Source organism: Colobus angolensis, unplaced genomic scaffold, assembly GCF_000951035.1.
Source record: "Colobus angolensis palliatus isolate OR3802 unplaced genomic scaffold, Cang.pa_1.0 Scaffold153, whole genome shotgun sequence".
NCBI classification, from domain to species: Eukaryota; Metazoa; Chordata; class Mammalia; order Primates; family Cercopithecidae; genus Colobus; species Colobus angolensis.
Window position 1 is genome coordinate 5,644,503 of NW_012114633.1, and position 18,164 is coordinate 5,662,666.

At 36.0% G+C, this 18,164-nt stretch overlaps 1 pseudogene; it reads right to left on the bottom strand.

Moving 5' to 3' along the window:
* Positions 1-10,854: 10,854 nt before the first annotated feature.
* LOC105507802 lies at positions 10,855-11,961 on the bottom strand (annotated as a pseudogene).
* Positions 11,962-18,164: the final 6,203 nt, after the last annotated feature.

Consider the following 18,164-nt stretch of genomic DNA (forward strand, 5'->3'; position numbering starts at 1 on the left):
AAGTCTTCTTAAAATGTTGTTGGCCCGGCATGGTGGCTCATGCCTGTAATCCCAGCACTTTGAGAGGCTGAGGCAGGTGGATCACAAGATCAGGAGACCAAGACCATCCTGGCCAACATGGTGAAACCCCGTCTCTACTAAAATACAAAAATTAGCTGCGTGTGGTGGCGTGTGCCTGTAGTCTCAGCTACTTGGGAGGCTGAGGCAGGAGAATTGCTTGAACCCGGGAGGCGGAGATTACAGTGAGCCAAGATCTTGCTACTGCATTCCAGCCTGGCGACAGAGTGAGACTCTATCTCAAAAACAACAACAACAAAAAAAACAAAAACAAAGTTGTCCTCATCTCTTAAGTCAGATGAATAATTTATAATTGTTGCATGTTCTAATAGTTTTCCCCCAAAATACAAATATTTCCAACAGTAACTATAATTAAGATTTTTAGCACATAAAACATCAATTTTTTCAAATAATCGTGTTGGTTGTGGTCCTAAATTAAATTTATATTGAAGAATATGTGTAAGACTCAACTCTGTTAGGAAAAATCCTAAATACTTTCCAAATGCTTAATATTGCACTTAACCTTTAATATAGTAATTAATATGCCAAGATATAGGGCAGATATGACAGTTGCTCTTTCTTTAATAGATTGGTGCTTTGTTAGCTAGATGCATGAATAATTTAACAAATTTAATCTATGATATTTATTTTTAAAAATAATTAGACATTTGGGGATTGTCCCATTTAATCAAAATATAACTTATTTTAATTATTTCTAGGCAAGTAGTGCAGTGTTTAGGTTTCACAAAGTTTAACAATCAAAGCATAATATGCTATTTTATCTTTTTTTTACATTTCAGAAACAAAACAAAAAGTTTCTCAGATCAAATGAGTCACATTAGCAAATGTACCAAGGAGAAGAATGCAATGAAGTAAAATAACACAAACAATTAACTTTGAAGTGTTGAGGCGTTATTAGAATGCTATTAACTTTCCTGGATATAATTTAGGTGTCAAAGAAAAATATATCTTAAACTGATAGACACTAAAATAGTTTACTTAATTTTGCCTCAAGAGAAATCACAAATGGCTTTTCCATTGAAAAAACAAAACAAATGTCATCATATTTGTTTCTTCAAGAATGTATAAAATTATACAAAATCAATTTTTTGGATTTTATTTAGAAACAGATACCTTAGTGGTCTAAATAATGTAAAAAGAGGAATACTATTTGAAGGCAGCAAATTTTTGTTTCATTAGAGGGTAACTTTATGAAAAAGTCACTGCCATATTTCTCATAATGAGAAGACATTTTTATGTAGATTATTAAATCACACAGCCTATGAACTCTTTTGTATGTGAAATACTACAATGAATTATGAAGGGAAAATAACAGATTTTATGCAGAGTGGATAGCAGAGGAAAAATTCAGAAAAAAATATTGAGGGAGAAAGATGCTATTGTCATAGTCATTCTGTTGGAATCAGTAGAATTAAAGGGTATGTACCGTCAAAACAAGTGAATGGAATTATGGGGAGAAACAAGAATATTGCGTTGGCAATACTTGGTGAAATTCAGTGTGTACCTCTTCTATGGAAAACTTTTCCCAGATACATACTAGGGAAATTCACCCACAGAAACTTAAAGTAGGTATATGTATAAGGATATTTATAGTAGCATTATTCATGTGAATGAGAAGTTGAGTATAATTGGAGATTCATACATACAAGGGAACAAAGTAAAATATTGAACAGGTATATGTGGCATGTTATGCAGCAGTTAGAAACTATAAATTTATATGTAGAAGAGAGGAAATTTTAAAATAACAATACATATGTACAACATAAGTGCTTTAGCAACATATTTATTCAAATTAAACACACATATACACCACTACTCCCACCAGCAGCAGCGACCACACTATGTGTGTTTTCACAGATTCATAGCTATTCAAAGACAAATAACAGATGCATTACAGTGGATGCACACTGGAGAAGGGGAATGGGAGTGGGTTTTATGATGGTGTAAGGAAAAAAGCTATGGCTCTATAAACATGCTATAAATATGGATGAATCTGAGGTAGGCGGCAGGCAGGCCACAACTCTGGACCAGATTGAAGACTGGCCAAAGGCTAGAAGAGGCACCAAAGGCACCTCTCCATAAAACATACCCAATAGCGCCATGACAGCTTACCATTGCCTTGGCACAAGCAAGAAGTTACCAATCCTTGCCAAGATAATACCCAGAAATTACTGCCCATTTTCTAGCTCATTCTGAACAATCTGCCCCTTACTTAGCATAGCATTAAAAGTGGGTATAAATGTGACTACAGAACTGCTCCTGAGTTGCTACTCTCCACATACTGCCTATGGGGTAGCCCTGCTTCGGAGGAGCAGTCACAGAGCTGCAGGACTGCCGCCACCTCAATTAGGCTGTTTTCTTCCACCACCAGCTCGCTCTTGAATTAATTCCTGGGTGAAGCCAAGAACCTTCCCTGCATCAAGTCTATGTGTATATAAGTGTATATACTGTATATACATACGCATATATAAGTGGCTCTTCTGCCTGAGAATCTCACAGAAGAGTGGCCTCTGTGTTGTGTATGTACCCTGGTATTAAGGTGACTAAGCCACTTCTATCCCTTGTGAACTCCCATATATATTGCAGAGGATTGCAGAACCCTGACCATAACCCCTAATTGGACTCCATAAGCAATATTTGGTACTTAAGCAACCGAAGTAATAATTATTCCATTCCTTCAAGAGACACTCATCTTTAATTTTTCCTCACTCAATTATACTTAGCACGTCAAATTGAGGCTAATAAAATAATTTAACCTTGCTCATGGAGAGTGTAAATGCACAATTACTCTGTATGTAAACATCTGCAGTACTGTTTTAATGTGCTGACAGCTTCTAATGAAGGTAACATGTATCCCATTAAAGTTTTAAAAATTACTCTAAATTGGTCGGGCGTAGTGGCTCGCCCCTGTAATCCCAGCACTTTGGGAGGCCAAGGTGGGTGGATCACAAGGTCAGGAGATGGAGACCAGCCTGGCTAACATGGTGAAACCTCGTCTCTACTAAAAACACAAAAACTAGCCGGGCGAGGTGGCGGGCGCCTAGTCCCAGCTACTCGGGAGGCTGAGGCAGGAGAATGGCGTGAACCCAGGAGACGGAGCTTGCAGTGAGCCGAGATCGCACCACTGCACTCCAGCCTGGGCGACAGAGCAAGACTCTGTCTCAAAAAGAAAAAAAAAAAAAATCACTCTAAATTTAGGCTTAATTTATTAATTTTTAAAAACATTGATAAGAGATAAGAGGCTTAAGGACTTCTTAAAACCAAAGAGACACAAATACTCTCATTTCACAGAAGAGGCTTCTGAGGTCAGTGAAACTGCAATGTTTTGACAATTACTAGATAGTAAATTAAGGGCAATCCGGGATTAAAGCCAAATTATTCTACTGCTTCCTTCAGGGATATTTCTACTGTAGTATGTTTTATTTTCAGACGTATAGCATATATTTTGCATGTTGTTATTGTTCAAATTATCTTTATACCAGTTGTTACAATTCAGATCTGGAGAGACCTGTAAGGTCATGTAAATGAGTGAACAGAAGCAATGAAAATGCGTACGTGTGTATTGTGTGAACAGACATGCAAATTGTAAAGCAATTTCTCTGCCTAAGGAGAAATCCTCTACTCAGCTCCAGCTGACTTCTGCCATTGGTAGTGTATTCCCAAAGTGACCAGATGTGTTGTTGTTGTTGCTGTTATTCAAATGTTTTTTTATTTTTTTGTTTTTTTTTTTTGAGATAGATTATCAATGTGTCACCTGGGCTGGAGTGCAGTGGCACCATCTCGGCTCACTGCAACCTCCGCTTCCTGGGTTCAAGTGATTCTCCTGCCTCAGTCTCCTGGGCAGCTGGGACTACAGGTGTGTGCCACCATGCCTGGCTCATTTTTTGTATTTTTAGTAGAGATGGGGTTTCACCATATCAGCCAAGATAGTCTCGATCTCCTGACTTCGTGATCCACCCGCATCAGCCTCCCAAAGTGTTGGGATTACAGGCGTGAGCCACCGCGCCTGGCCTCAAATGTGTATTTTTTAAAGTTATCTTTGAAATAACAATTGAGCAAGAGGAAGGCCAGACAAAACCCATATGGGACATGGATTTGGTCTGCAGGCTGCTGATTTTTTTTTAATATACTTGAAGTTCTGAGATACATATGCAGAACATGCAGATTTGTTACATAGGTATATACGTGCCACGGTGGTTTGCCGCACCCATCAACCCGTCATCTATATTAGGTATTTCTTCTGCAGGCTGCCGATTTTTAATTACAACTTATGCAGTCTGTTGTGCAATCATATGGAATAATATCAACATCAATTATTGAATTTGACAACATAAATATACTCACCATCACAGTCTTCAGTGCAAGAATCTATTGAAAGAAAATAAAATAAATGCACTAATAAAAGCTTCAAGATAAATAGATGATTATAAAAATCAACTTATCATTAAAGCAAAAAAAGTTGAAACAGGTGATCAATGCAACTATATTAACTTTGATAATCCATCTATTAATCACATATGTGAAATGTAGACAAATTTCCTTAGCTCTTGATACAATTAAGTACCTTGTCAATTTCTTCATTAATAATTCAGTGTTGATCGACTGATAATTTCTTTCAGAATTAGTTATTGATTATCATGATGCAGTGATGCCACTGACAAATAATTATTTTTTAGATGTGGTTGCCCTACTGTATAAAGGTTAATAGTCAATGGCAAAATAAACATAAAGTCATTTCTTATTCCTTATCTAGTAGATTCATCTGCCAATGAAATCTGGTTTTCTTAGGCTTTTAGCTATACTTAGAAAATAGTTTTACAATTATTATGTTAGCTTTATATATCAACATAAGTTTTGTACTAAAACAATGTTTTTAAACTACCTCCCCCCGCCACAAAGAAAACTCTAAATGGTAATATGTATTATATAAAAATGGAATCTGTGTTTAAATAATTTTGGGACATGTTGCATTCTAGAGGTTCATTTTGCTAACTAGCATGCCAAAGATTCTAAAGTTTTCTAGCAATGAATCTTTATCCTTATTTTATTTAACATACTGTTTCTCCAGTTTATTTAAGCGGATCATTTTTCCCCTTGATTTTGAGGAAAACAATTTAGCGAATGCTAACTCAGAAGGAACAAAGTTGCCCAAAGCCATACAAACTCATTTAAATTAAGTTCAAAAATGCCTGGCAGATTTTCTGATTCCTACAATATGGCGGCAGAGACGTTAGGCTAAATTATGTCAATATTTTTCCTCAGATGAATATTAAAATCTTTAAAAATTATTCAAATTTTATTATAGGTCAAAGGGTGCATGTGCAGGTTTGTTGCATGAGTGAATTGCACGACACTGAGGCTTGGGGTCTCGATGATCCTGTCACCTAGGCTGTAAGCATAGCAGCCGACAGGTGGTTCTTCAGCCCACACCCCTCTCCCTCCTCCTTTGTTTAGAGGTCTGCAGTGTCTATTGTTCACATCTTGATGTTCATGTGTATTCAATGTTTAGCTCCCATGTGCAAGTGAGAACATGTGGTGTTTGGTTTTCTGTTTTTGCATTAGGTTGCTTAGGGTAATGGTCTCCAGCTGCATCCTTGTTGCTGTGAAGGACACAATTTCATTTATTTTATGGCTGCAAAGTATTCTAAAGTGCATACATACCACATTTTCTTCATCCAATCCACTGGCAATGAGCATGCGGGTGCATGTGTCCTTTTAATCGAGTGAGTTATTTTCCTCTGGGTGTATTCCCAGTAGTGGGTTTGCTGGGTTGAATGGTAGTTCTATTTTAGTTCTTTGAGAAATCTCCAAACTGCCTTCCACAGTGGCTGAAGTAGTTTGCATTCCCACCGACAATGTATAAGTATTCCCTTTTCTCTGCAGCCTCACCAGCATCTGTTATTTACCTTTTTAACAATCAACATTCTGACTTTTGTGAAATGGTATCTCATTGTGGTTTTGATTTGTATTAAAAGAAAATATCTTAATCATGCTAAATTTTCTTTGTTAGAAGAGTGCAAATTTGTAATATTCACCAACTCACCAATTTTAATTCATCAAAAATTTCACAAGTGCTAGGGATGAAAGTTTTATAAAATTAGCATTATCAAGGGAAATAAATTGTGAATCAGTGAAACATCAAAGTTTGCGTGTAAATTTTCAAACATAATTAGATTGGTTTAGTAGTTCAGAAAATGGTAAAATTAAAAAGTGAAAGCATCTGTTCACGTCATCCTCCACCTTCTGAAGGAGATTATGCAAATTGCCCGAGAAAGCACAGATTTAAATAGACCCCAAAACTCTCTACAGATAATGCCTTGTTTGAGGTCACAGCTGTCTTCCCAAATCTAGGAAGAATGTGAAACAGTTGCAGGACACCATTTTATCAAGCTGATTATGCCTCTTACCCAGAAGTGAGAACATGAGAACTTTTCTGGCCATACTCCAGTCCATGCTGCCTTGACTTTTACCTCAGTTTTGTGTGTTATTTGATTCTACCTGTCTATCTGTCTATCTATGGCTCAGCAAAAGTGGTTTTTGACTTGATGTTAGAAGTTACTTGAGTGCTTATGTGGCTTTGCTCCCAGATCCCAGCTCCTAGCTATAAATAAATAAATAAATAAATAAATAAATAAATAAATAAATAAATAAATAAATAAATAAATAAATATTAAAATAAAGGCAAGTCAAACTGTCTTTATTTTTTTTTCTCAGACCTAAAGGGCAGTCAGGTTTCTCATTTCTGGAAGACTGCAATGATTATTTCAAGGCTGTGAATCAAGGCAGACTGAGGATTGCCATACACATATCTACTAATTTATATCTTTTTTCCATATTGTTTTTAAAACTTTCTATAGAAGTATTCATGTAGACATAGATATAAAACTGACAAATTTTAAGTGTGTAGGCCCATATATTTTCACAAACCAAACATCCTCAGGCAATGAGCACACAATGTGAGACTGTAATCAGCTTCAGAAAGAGTTCCCTTCGTCTCCATTGGAATCACTGTCTTTGATTGGGCTGCTATAACCAAATAGCATATTTCACACCTCACCCCTCTCCTATTGTCCCACCTTTTGCAGTTTCCACTGTCTGTTATTCCACTCTGTAAGTATGTATGTACCCATTGTTTAGCTCCCATTTTTAAGTGAGAATATGAGATTTTTCCTCTCTTTCTGAGTGATTTTACTAAGGATAATGGCCTCCCATTCCAACCATGCTGCTGCAAAAGACACATTATTTTTTCTTTTTTTATGGTTAGGCACACTAAAAGTCCAGTACACAATATATCTATGTAACACAACTTCACTTGTACTCCTAAATCCATAAAAATAAAAAACATTTTAGAAAGTATATATTTGTTTGCATGGAAGACCACTGAAGATTTAAGAAACATTAATACCAGATGGCTAGAGAGCCATCCAGGCATGAAAAAAATCTAATGATCAAGTCCTGTTTCATATAGATTTAAAATTTTGCTTACACTGAGATTAAAAGTATTTGCATATATAATCAAAATTATGCATTCATGATGCAATCATGTATGTATATGTGCATGTGTAATAGGAATTTTTTTGTTGTTTTTAACATATTTATTGAGCTATTTTTAAAATATCTAATTCTTTTGAAAAGTGTCTGTTCCTGTCCTTTGCCCAATTTTTATGGGGCTGTTAGTTTTTTTCTTATAAATTTGTTTAAGTTTCTTATAGATTCTGAATATTAGACCTGTGTCAGATACATAGTTTGTAAAAATTTTCTCCCATTCTGTAGGTTGTCTGTTTACTCTGCTGATAGTTTCTTTTGCTGTGCCGAAGCATTTTAGTTTAATTAAATTCCACTTGTCCATTTTTGTTTTTATTGCAAATGCTTTTGGTGTCTTTGTCATGAGATCTTTGTCCATGCCTATGTCCTGAATGGTATCGCTTTGGTTGTCTTCCAGAATTTTTATAGTTTTGGGTTTTATGTGTAAGTCTTTAATCCATCTTGAGTTAATTTTTGTATATGTTGTAAGGAAGGGGTCCATTTTCAATCTTATATGGCTAGCCTGTTCTCCCAATGCCATTTACTGAATAGAGAATTCTTTCCCCATTGCTTGTTTTTGTCAGGTTTGGTGAAGATCAGATAATTGTAGGTGTGAAGCCTTATTTCTGGGTTCTCTATTCTGTTCCATTGGTCTGTTATGTACCAGTACCATTATGTGTCTGTTATTGTATGAGTACCATGCTGTTTTGATTACTGTAGCCCCGTAGTATAGTTTGAAGTCAGATAGAGCAATGCCTCCAGCTCTGTCCTTTTTGTAATTGCCTTGGCTATTTAGACTCTTTTTGCTTTCATATGAATTTTAAAATAGGTTTTTTCTAGTTCTGTGAAAAATGTCAATAACAGTTCAATGGGAATAGCATTGAATCTATAAATTGCTTTGGGCAGTATGCCTGTTTTAACTATGTTGATTTTTCTTGTCTATGAGCATGGAATGTTTTTCCATTTGTGTCATCTCTGATTTCTTTGAGCAATGTTTCGTAGTTCATGAAAGAGATCTTTTGCTGACTAGTTAACTATATTCCTAGGTATTTTATTCTTTCTGTGGCGATTGTAAATGGGAATTTGTTCATGATTTGGCACTCAACTTGACTATTGTTTGCATATGTTGGTCTTGACTATTGTTGGTTGGAATGCTAGTGATTTTTGCAAATTAATTTTGTATCTTGAGACTTTCCTAAAGTTTTTTATAAGCTTAAGAAGCCTTGGGGCTGGCCAGGCACCGTGGCTCACACTTGTAATCCCAGCACTTTGGGAGGCCGGGGGTGGGGGCAGATCATTTGAGGTCAGTTTGAAACCACCCTGACCAACATGGTGAAACTCCATCTGTACTGAAACTACAAAAATTAGCCAGGCGTGGTGGTGGGTGCCTGTAATCCCAGCTACTTGGGAGACTGAGACAGGAGAATTGCTTGAGCTCAGGAGGTGGAGGTTGCAGTGAGCACAGATTGAGCCATTGCACTCCAGCCCGGGTGACAGAGCGAGACTCTGTCTCACAAAACAAAACAAAAAAACCAAAACAACAACAAAACAAACAAACAAACAAAAAGTTTTGCAGCTGAGTTGAGATGGGGTTTTCTAGATATAGAATCATGTCATCTACAAACAGAGATAGTTTGACTTCCTGTCTTCCTATTTGAATGCCCTTTATTTCTTTCACTTGCCTGATTGCCCTGACCAGAACTTCCAATACTATGTTGAATAGGAGTGGTGAGACAGGGCATCTTTGTCTTGTGCAAGTATTCAAGGGGAATGCTTCCAGCTTTTGCCCATTCAGTGTTGATGTTTGCTGAGGGTTTGTCATAGATGGTTCTTTTTTTTTTAATTTATCATTTTCTTTATCATTGGAGGGAAAGAAATCAAACAGAGGTGGGGGTATAGTTACACTGTTTAAGGATGAGCTGAATACAAAGACAATGAGTCTTTTACAGTCTCAACAATGCCACAATGAATAACTGAATTATCTCATTTATAATTCACACTGGATCAAAAAAATTGGTTCCCCTCTGTATAGATCAATTTAACTCAAACCTTATTATCTTCAGAATACAAACATGAATACTACAAGATAAGCTCTAACTGCACTAGGTATTTTCTAAGTAGAAGACCAAACACCAAACGGAATCCTTCTTTCCAACGTCTTTCGATATGACAAGATTTTGCCAGAGTGGAAGTCTAACACTTAAAAAAGCATTCTCATGGCCAACTAAGAAAATACAGTTATTGTGGGTATTACAATACCTTTACCATATATATTACACATTGAATTAAACTCAGCATTAAATATGCTTCTAAAATTATGCTGTTAATGATGATAGCAGTGATGATGCTGGTTGAAAAAGCCTGTCTTTAGCGCAAGAAAAGTACGGGAGAAATATTTAACAAGCAGAAAGCAGACACAGAGTTGGGCGTTTTTACTTTTTTGACTAGAAAAGATAATTTTAAGCAACGAAATATACAAAGCAAAGTAATCCCTTATTTCCCCTATGTGGAAATAATATGAGACATTTATTAGATATACTGGACAAGAACAGAACTAAGTACTCCAACTCTACTGCAGGATTACAAAAAAATCATCCCTTCACCACCGTGTAAGATTTAAGGGCAACTGGCCCAATGATGCATGTTACATAAAACACAGCAAGATTGCTGCTGCTCTGCCAAGTACCTCCAATTCCTACCCAGGTCCTACTGAAATGGTGGTGGTCCCAACTAGTTTTATTGATATAAATCTTTAAAGAAAAAGATAAAGCATTTAAAAAGATAAATCAAGATACTTCAGGAACCACATATCCAACACAAACTTTATCCTCAAATGAGTTATGTTTGCCTTGCACTAAAATACTTTTATTTCACTCAAATTAGAGCAATAATATTTCATACATACGTGTCTTCCCTGCCCAGTAATTCAAAGAAAAAATCCAAAATGATTAGTAAAGAAAAATATAAAAATTAACAGATGCTTTAAATTTATTTTAAATAGTTTTAAGGTTTAACAGGTGTTTGAAGTTTGTAATTCCTAGTAGGAAAACATTATCTGAATGAATACCCTAATGTCAAACCACTGTAAAATGCTTCAGCTGCGTTTCAGGGAGAGGGGTAGGGATTATCTTCAAAGCACCCCAGCTCTCTTGATGAGAAGGTCAGAGGTACACTGGTTTGTATTATTGAGACATCCATAAGGTGATCTAGGTTGCTTTTCCTTCAGCAAGGGCTTTATTTATCAGAAGGGCATTATGCTTGACGTCCAAATTTGGCTGACGATTTACTGATAAGATTCATAACCGTTGGGTTGCTCTGGTATTCTGACGTATTTGCTGCGTTTTGAGCCACATCCTGGAAGGCCACCATAACTTCTGGATCCTGCACGGCTGCCATAACCTCTGGATCACTAAGAATTTCATTGAGTCCAGGCAATCCGGCCGTTCCAGCCATACCCCCTCCCATTCCAGGCATTCTTCCAGGAAAATTACCAGACATTCCCCCAAGAAAGCCACCTGGAAAAGAACCATACTGAGCTCCTGATTGTTGTCAGGCTTCTTCCTTCCTCTGGGCTCTCTCATGCTCTTCTCGTGCCTTCTTAACTCCTTCTATTCTTTCTTTGCTCTCTTGCTCTTCACATTTTTGCTTATACTTTTTCCGATGTTCTGCAATTTTCTCTGCCGTAGGTTGAACTTCTTTCAGCGTTGCACTAGCATCTTCATCATAATCCAATTTACAAACAAGGGCAAGATCATGGGCTGCTTCCCAGTGGCCTAGAAGGCTATGTGCTTTCCCTCGCCATTTGCAAGGCTGAGCTGAATCAGGATTTATTTCAACGGCTCTGTCACAGTCTCGGATGGCAGCATTTGGCTTCTGTAATTTGACAAAGACACTGGCCCTCTTGGCATACAAAATGGCCAAGGGAGGATTCAGCTTGATGGCATCTGCGAATAAGTCAATGGCTTTCTGCAGTTCACCATCATTTAGGGCTTCAATAGCAGCCACTTTCTTATCATTTGCCTGATCCATCATATCCTCTCTTATCTCTGCATTTTCATCTCCCATTTCTTGAGGGGCATCAGTGCCTGTTTCAATCACACCTTCATTATCAATTTCTAGATCACTTTACTCAAATGATGGTTTGTCTGCCTTTAAGTCTTCCTCCACTTTCTTACCATCAGGTTTTTCTTCTTTGGTATTTTCTTCTGATTTAGCTTTCTGAGTAGCAGGTGTTACTTTAACCCCCATACTCTCCACCCACTCCCTCAGGAAGCACATTTCCTTGGTGTGCAGAACGCTCGGATCCTGCTTACACATTTTCACAAAGGTCCAAAGCTTTTTCACTTTGCGGGGTTCCATGTTCAGGAGGCGGTGGGCGAAGCTGAGGGACTGCGGCCAGGTTCCAGACCCAGGCGCTGGCTTGGCGTGACCGTGCAGAAGGGGGCGGCTGCTGCGAGTCAGAACAGACTCAGATGGCTCTTATTATTTTGAGGTATGTTCTTTCAATACCCAGTTTATTAACGGATTTTAGCATGGATTTCGATTTTTATCGAAAGCCTTCTCTGCATCTATTGAGATAATCATGTGTTTTTTTGTCTTTGGTTCTGTTATATGATGAATCACATTTATTGATTTGCATATTTGCATCCCGGGGATGATGCCTACTTGATCATGATGGATAAGCTTTTCCTTGTGCTGCTGGATTCAGTTTGTCAGTATTTTGCTGAGGACTTTCGCATTGATGTTCATTAAGGATATTGGCCTGAATTATCCTTTTTTGTTATATAATTGCCAGGTTTTGCTTACAAGGATAATGCTGGCCTTATAGAATAAGTTAGGGAGAAGTCCCTCTTTTTCAGTTTTGGAATATTTTCAGTAGGACTGGTATCAGCTCTTCTTTGTACATCTGGTAGGATTCAGCTGTGAATTCATCTGGTCCTGGACTTTTTTTGGTTGGTGGGCATACAAAATGGCCAAGGGAGGATTCAGCTTGATGACATCTGTGAATTATAGCCTCAATTTCAGAACTTGTTATTGGTCTGTTCAGGGATTCAATTTATTTCTGGTTTAGTCTTGGAAGGGTGTATGGGAGTGTAAATTAGTTCAGCCATTGTGGAAGACAGTGTGGTGATTCCTCAAAGACCTAGAGACAGAAACACCATTCAACCCAACAATCTCATTATTGGGTATATACCCAAAGAAATATAAATCACTCTATTGTAAAGACACATGCACACATATGTTCATTGTAGCACTATCCACAATAACAAAGACATGGAATCAACCCAAATGCCCATCAGTGATAGACTGGATAAAGAAAATGTGGTACATAGACACCACAGAATACTATGCAGCCATGACAAAGAATGACATCATGTCCTTTACAGGGACATGTATGGAACTGGAAGCCATTATCCTTAACAAACTAACACAGAAACAGAAAACCAGAAACGGCATGTTCTCACTTATAAGTGGAAGCTAAATGATGAGAACACATGAACACATAGATGGGAAAAATATACACTGGGGCCTTTCAGAAGGCAGAGGGTGGGAGGAGGGAGAGGATTAGGAAAAACAACTAATGGATAGTAGACTTAATACCTAGGTGATGAAATAATTGATACAACAAACCCCCATGACACAGGTTTACCTGTGTAACAAACCTGCACTTGTACCCCTGAACTTAAAGGTTAAAAAATTTCCAAACGTAAAAAAATATATATATAATATAAAATTCACCCACTTTGTGTATGCAATTAAATGATTTCAGTAACTTTACTAAGTGCGACAACCATCACCATAAGTCAACTTTGGAAGATTTTCATCACCCCAATAACAAACATCATGCCCATTTAATTAAGTCTCATTTCCACAGTGGCTACATGGTATTCTGCAAAATGGATATACCACAATTTTATTTAATATTAAGTCTAAAACATCTAGAATGTTTCCTGCTTTTCCAAATTCAAAATAAACTTTAATAAATATCTTTATAGTCAACAACAAAAAAATACCATAATCTGGGTGACTTGAAAACAACAGAAATTTATTTCTCATATCTCTGGAGGCTGTGAAGTCTTATAATAGATTCAGTGTCTGGTAAAGGCTTTCTTCCTGGTTCATAGATGGCACCCTCTCACTGTGTTCTCACATGTTGGAAGGAGCAAGAAAACTCTCTGTGGCCTTTTATAAAGGGCACTAATCTGATTGATGAGGGCTTTGCCCCTGTGTTCTAATCACTTCCCAAAAGTTCTACCTTCAAATATTATCCTATTGGGGATTAGGTTTCAGCATGTGAATTTTGGGGGGAGTACGAACATCCAGACCATAGCAGACACATTATCAAGTAATTATTGTTTCTTCCATCCTGTTGAGAAATTCTGGGAGATATAGTAGGGAGATAGAGTAGAATATCTCAGACTTATCCCAACTGAAGGAAGAGGTGACTGGTATTGTCATTGGTTTGTATTTATTTCAGCCATTCTGATGGGCGTATGTTTGTATTACATTGTCCTTACCCTATTCTTTATATTTTTTGTCCTTCTCATTTTGATGTTTTTTATATATTTTGAGTTCTGTACATATTTGGATCTCACTTTCTCTTCCTTTTAAGATATGTGTGTAGCCAATATCTCTCCCATTGTATGTATTGACTTTCACACTTTTAATGTCTTTTGATTAATAGAAGTTTTATATTTTTAATAGAGTTCAATTTATCAATATTTTCTTTTATGTTTAGCACTTTTTTGGTCCTGTTTACAAACTCTTTGCCTACTCAACACCATTTATTAAAAAGACAATCTTTTTTTCCATTTAGGTTCTTTCACTTACTAATATGCATTTAAGATTTCTCTAAATCTTTTCAGGGCATGATAGCTCACTTTCTATTACTGCTCAATAATATTTCATTGTCTAATTGTACTACAGTTTGTTTGTTCATTCAGCTACGGGAGGACATCTTGGTTGCTGCCAAGTTTTGGCAATTATGAATGAAGCTGCTATACACATTCTTGTGCAAGGTTCTGTGGGGAAATAAGATTTCAAATATTTTCCATAAGTACCAAGGAGCACAACTGATGGATCATAAAGTAAGAATAAGTTTAGTTTTGTAAGAACTGCCAAATTCTTCCAAAGTTGCTGCAGCATTTTTTATTTTTACCAGCAAAGTCGCTGCAGCATTTTTTATTTTTACCAGCAAAGTTGCTTCTGTTTCACATCTTCCTCAGGATATATAATGCATGACTCCAACTATATGACATTCAGGTAAAGGCAAAACCTTGAAGAGTAAAAAGATCAGTGGTTGCAAGGGGCTGGGGAGAGCGAAGGAGGAATAGATCAAGTACAGAGGATTTTAGGGTGGTGAAATTACCCTGTGGGATGCTATAATGGTACATATATGTCATTTTGAATTTGTCTAAACACATAGAATGTACAACACCAAGTGTGAACTTTAACAATGTGCCAATGAAGATTCACCAATTGTAACAAGTGTCCACTGTGACATGGGATGTTGACAGTAGGAGAGGGTGTGCATGTGTAAGGGGCAGAAAGTATATGGGAACTCTGTACTTTCTACTCAATTTTGTAGTGAATGTATAACTGTTCTAAAACATATTAATACACATATATGTATATTTTATAAATGAATATGTATATAAATATAAATAGTGGGTTACAATAACATATATATCCTATTATTTTCTCACTGAATAGTAGCAATTTGTCACAAATCATGTGACCATATTTTGGGGTGAGCTTCTAGACTCTCAAGTCTCTTATTTTATTTTGTATCATTGAATCAATAACACACTGTTTTAATTACTATAGAACTATAATAGGTCTCAATAACTAGTGATGTATTTTTTTTCTATTACACATGATTGCTGGAGGTAATTTGGAGACACTATTGGTCAGGTTATTGCTCAGATTCATCTCATTTTCTGAGAGTTTTTGTTTAGTTTTGTTTTTGTTTTTTTTTTTTCCCTTTAGTAAATATTTGTGGAATTTTGCCAAATGCTTTATATTACATGTATTTAGACATTTGAATATTTTTTCTCTTAATGTTGTGAGTAATGTTGACTGATTTTAGAAATTAAATCCTTCCCTGAATTGCTGAATTAAAATTACACTTGAATGGTATTTCTATTCTTCTACAACTCTTTTAAATTTTATTTTTTGTTATTTCTCTAGCTCCTTGAGATTACAGCTTAAATAATTGTGTTGTCATATATCACTGGATTCAATTTTCTACGCTTGCTTAGGGTTTCTGTGTCTATATTCATGAGGATTACTCTAATTTAATCCTTCTTGTTACATCCTTGTCAGATTTTGGCATCAGTTTATATCTTGATTAGCAGTTCTAGAAATTTAATCTGTTTTATTATTCTTTTAAAGAGCCAAAGCCTGACTTTTAAATTTTTTCATTGTGTATTTTGAAAATAATTTTTATTCTTAGCTTTTTTCCTTTACATTCCATACATTTTAATTTGCTATTCTTTCTCTAGCTTCTTGAGTTAGAAAATTATATATTTTTTTCTAATTTATACATTTAAAGCTACAAACTTGTTCTGAACCATATGTTAGCTGCATTACACAAGTTCGATATATCTTGTCTTCATTAAAATAAAAGTGATTTTTAATTGATACATAACAGTTGTATGTATTTATGGGGTACATGTTATATTTTGATACAAGCATACAATGTGTAAAAATCACATTAGGGTAATTGGGTAATGTCATCTCAAACATTTATAATTTCTTTGTGTTGGGAACATTCCAAATCTTTCCTCATAGCTATTTTAAAATAATACTGTAAATTCTTGTTAACTGTAGTTGCCCTACTGGACTACTCAACATTATAACTTATTTCTTTTATCTATGTGTATTTTTAACCAACCTTACTTTTTGAATTTTTGTTGTGATATTTTCTTTTGCCTATGAGTAAGCATGTTGCATAACTTTTTGATAGATAGGATATATTTTTGTTATTTTGTTATTGACTTGTAACTTAATTCCACTCTGGTAAGAGAACATAATCTAAATAACTTCAATGTTTTAAAGATTTTTGGGGTTTCTGCATGTCTCAACATCTGGCCACTTTTGGTAAATTATCCGTTAGCATTTGAAAATAAAGTAAGTTCTGAGGTTGCTCGAGACAGTATTTTACGTAGGGAATTTGTTAATTATGTTTGTTAGATCTTCTAATCTATAGGATAGAAGATTAGTTCTTGTCTACTAATTGTAACAGGCATTTAGAGAGGTTTGTTAATGCCTTCCACTTTTATTATTAATTGCCTATCCCTTCTAATTCTGATGATTTTTGTTTTAAGTATTTTGAAGTTTCTTTATTTAATGCAAACAGATTTAGATTGGCATATTGTCTTTTTCTATTATCACATTTATCATTGATATAAAATTTTTTCGCCAGGCGCAGTGGCTCACGCCTGTAATCCTAGCTCTTTGGGAGACCAAGGCGGGCAGATAACCTGAGGTCAGGAGTTAGAGACCAGCCTGACCAACATGGTAAAACCCCATCTCTACTAAAAATACAAAAATTAGCCCACCACGGTGGCATGCGCCTGTAATCCTAGCTACTCCAATGGCTGAGACAGGAGAATTGCTTGAACCCGGGAGGCAGAGGTTGCAGTGAGCCGAGATCACGCCACTTCACTCCAGCCTAGGTGACAGAGTAAGACTCTGTCTCAAAAAAATAAAAAAAAATAATAATAATAATAATAATAATAATAATTTACAGCAATTCTTCTTTACATGAAGCACATTTTTTTCAGTATTAGTAAAGCTACCCACCCACACATTTATTGTCTTAGCCTCAATTTTACCAGTATATCTTTCATTCCCTCATTTTCAACATTTTTTGACCTTATCTTTAACAGATGTCTCTTCTAGGCGATAGTAGGTAGCACAGAAGGTTTTATTTGTTCACTTGTTTGTTTTCCCCATCCAGCCCCCTGTAACTATGTAAAGCTCCATTGTGTCATCTCGGTCCCTCTGTAGCACTTTTCTTCCTAGGTCAATCCCAGAATTCAAGCCTCTAGGCAAGGTACAGGAGTTTACCCAGAAAGAGCAGAAGAGATTCAGATCAACTCTGAAAGACTCTAAATTTTACTTCTCGTAGTGATTTCTGTGGATCTCTATCTGTATATACAGTAAATAATTTGACTTTTCATGTGGTTCTCAGCAGAATTGTTATCCTGTGAAGTACTCCATCTATCTAAAAACAGAAATCAGGATGGTTTTAAAAATATATTTCTAAATATTGTATAAGATGATATCAATAAAGCTTTTTAAACTTGGGACTCTTACATTGGGCTAGCAGAAGAAATTTTATGGAAAAGACATACGCAATGGTAAGTTAATGATTACCAGTCAGGATTTCAGAGAAAATAAGAAATAATTGAATCATAAGTGGTCTATGTTTCCATAGTCACATCATGTCTGTTATCATTTTTATGAAAATATTATGATTGTTATTGACATAATTCATAAAATACTTTTACATGTTTATTTCAGTTGCTAATACAGTATTTTGTTTCTGAAAAAGT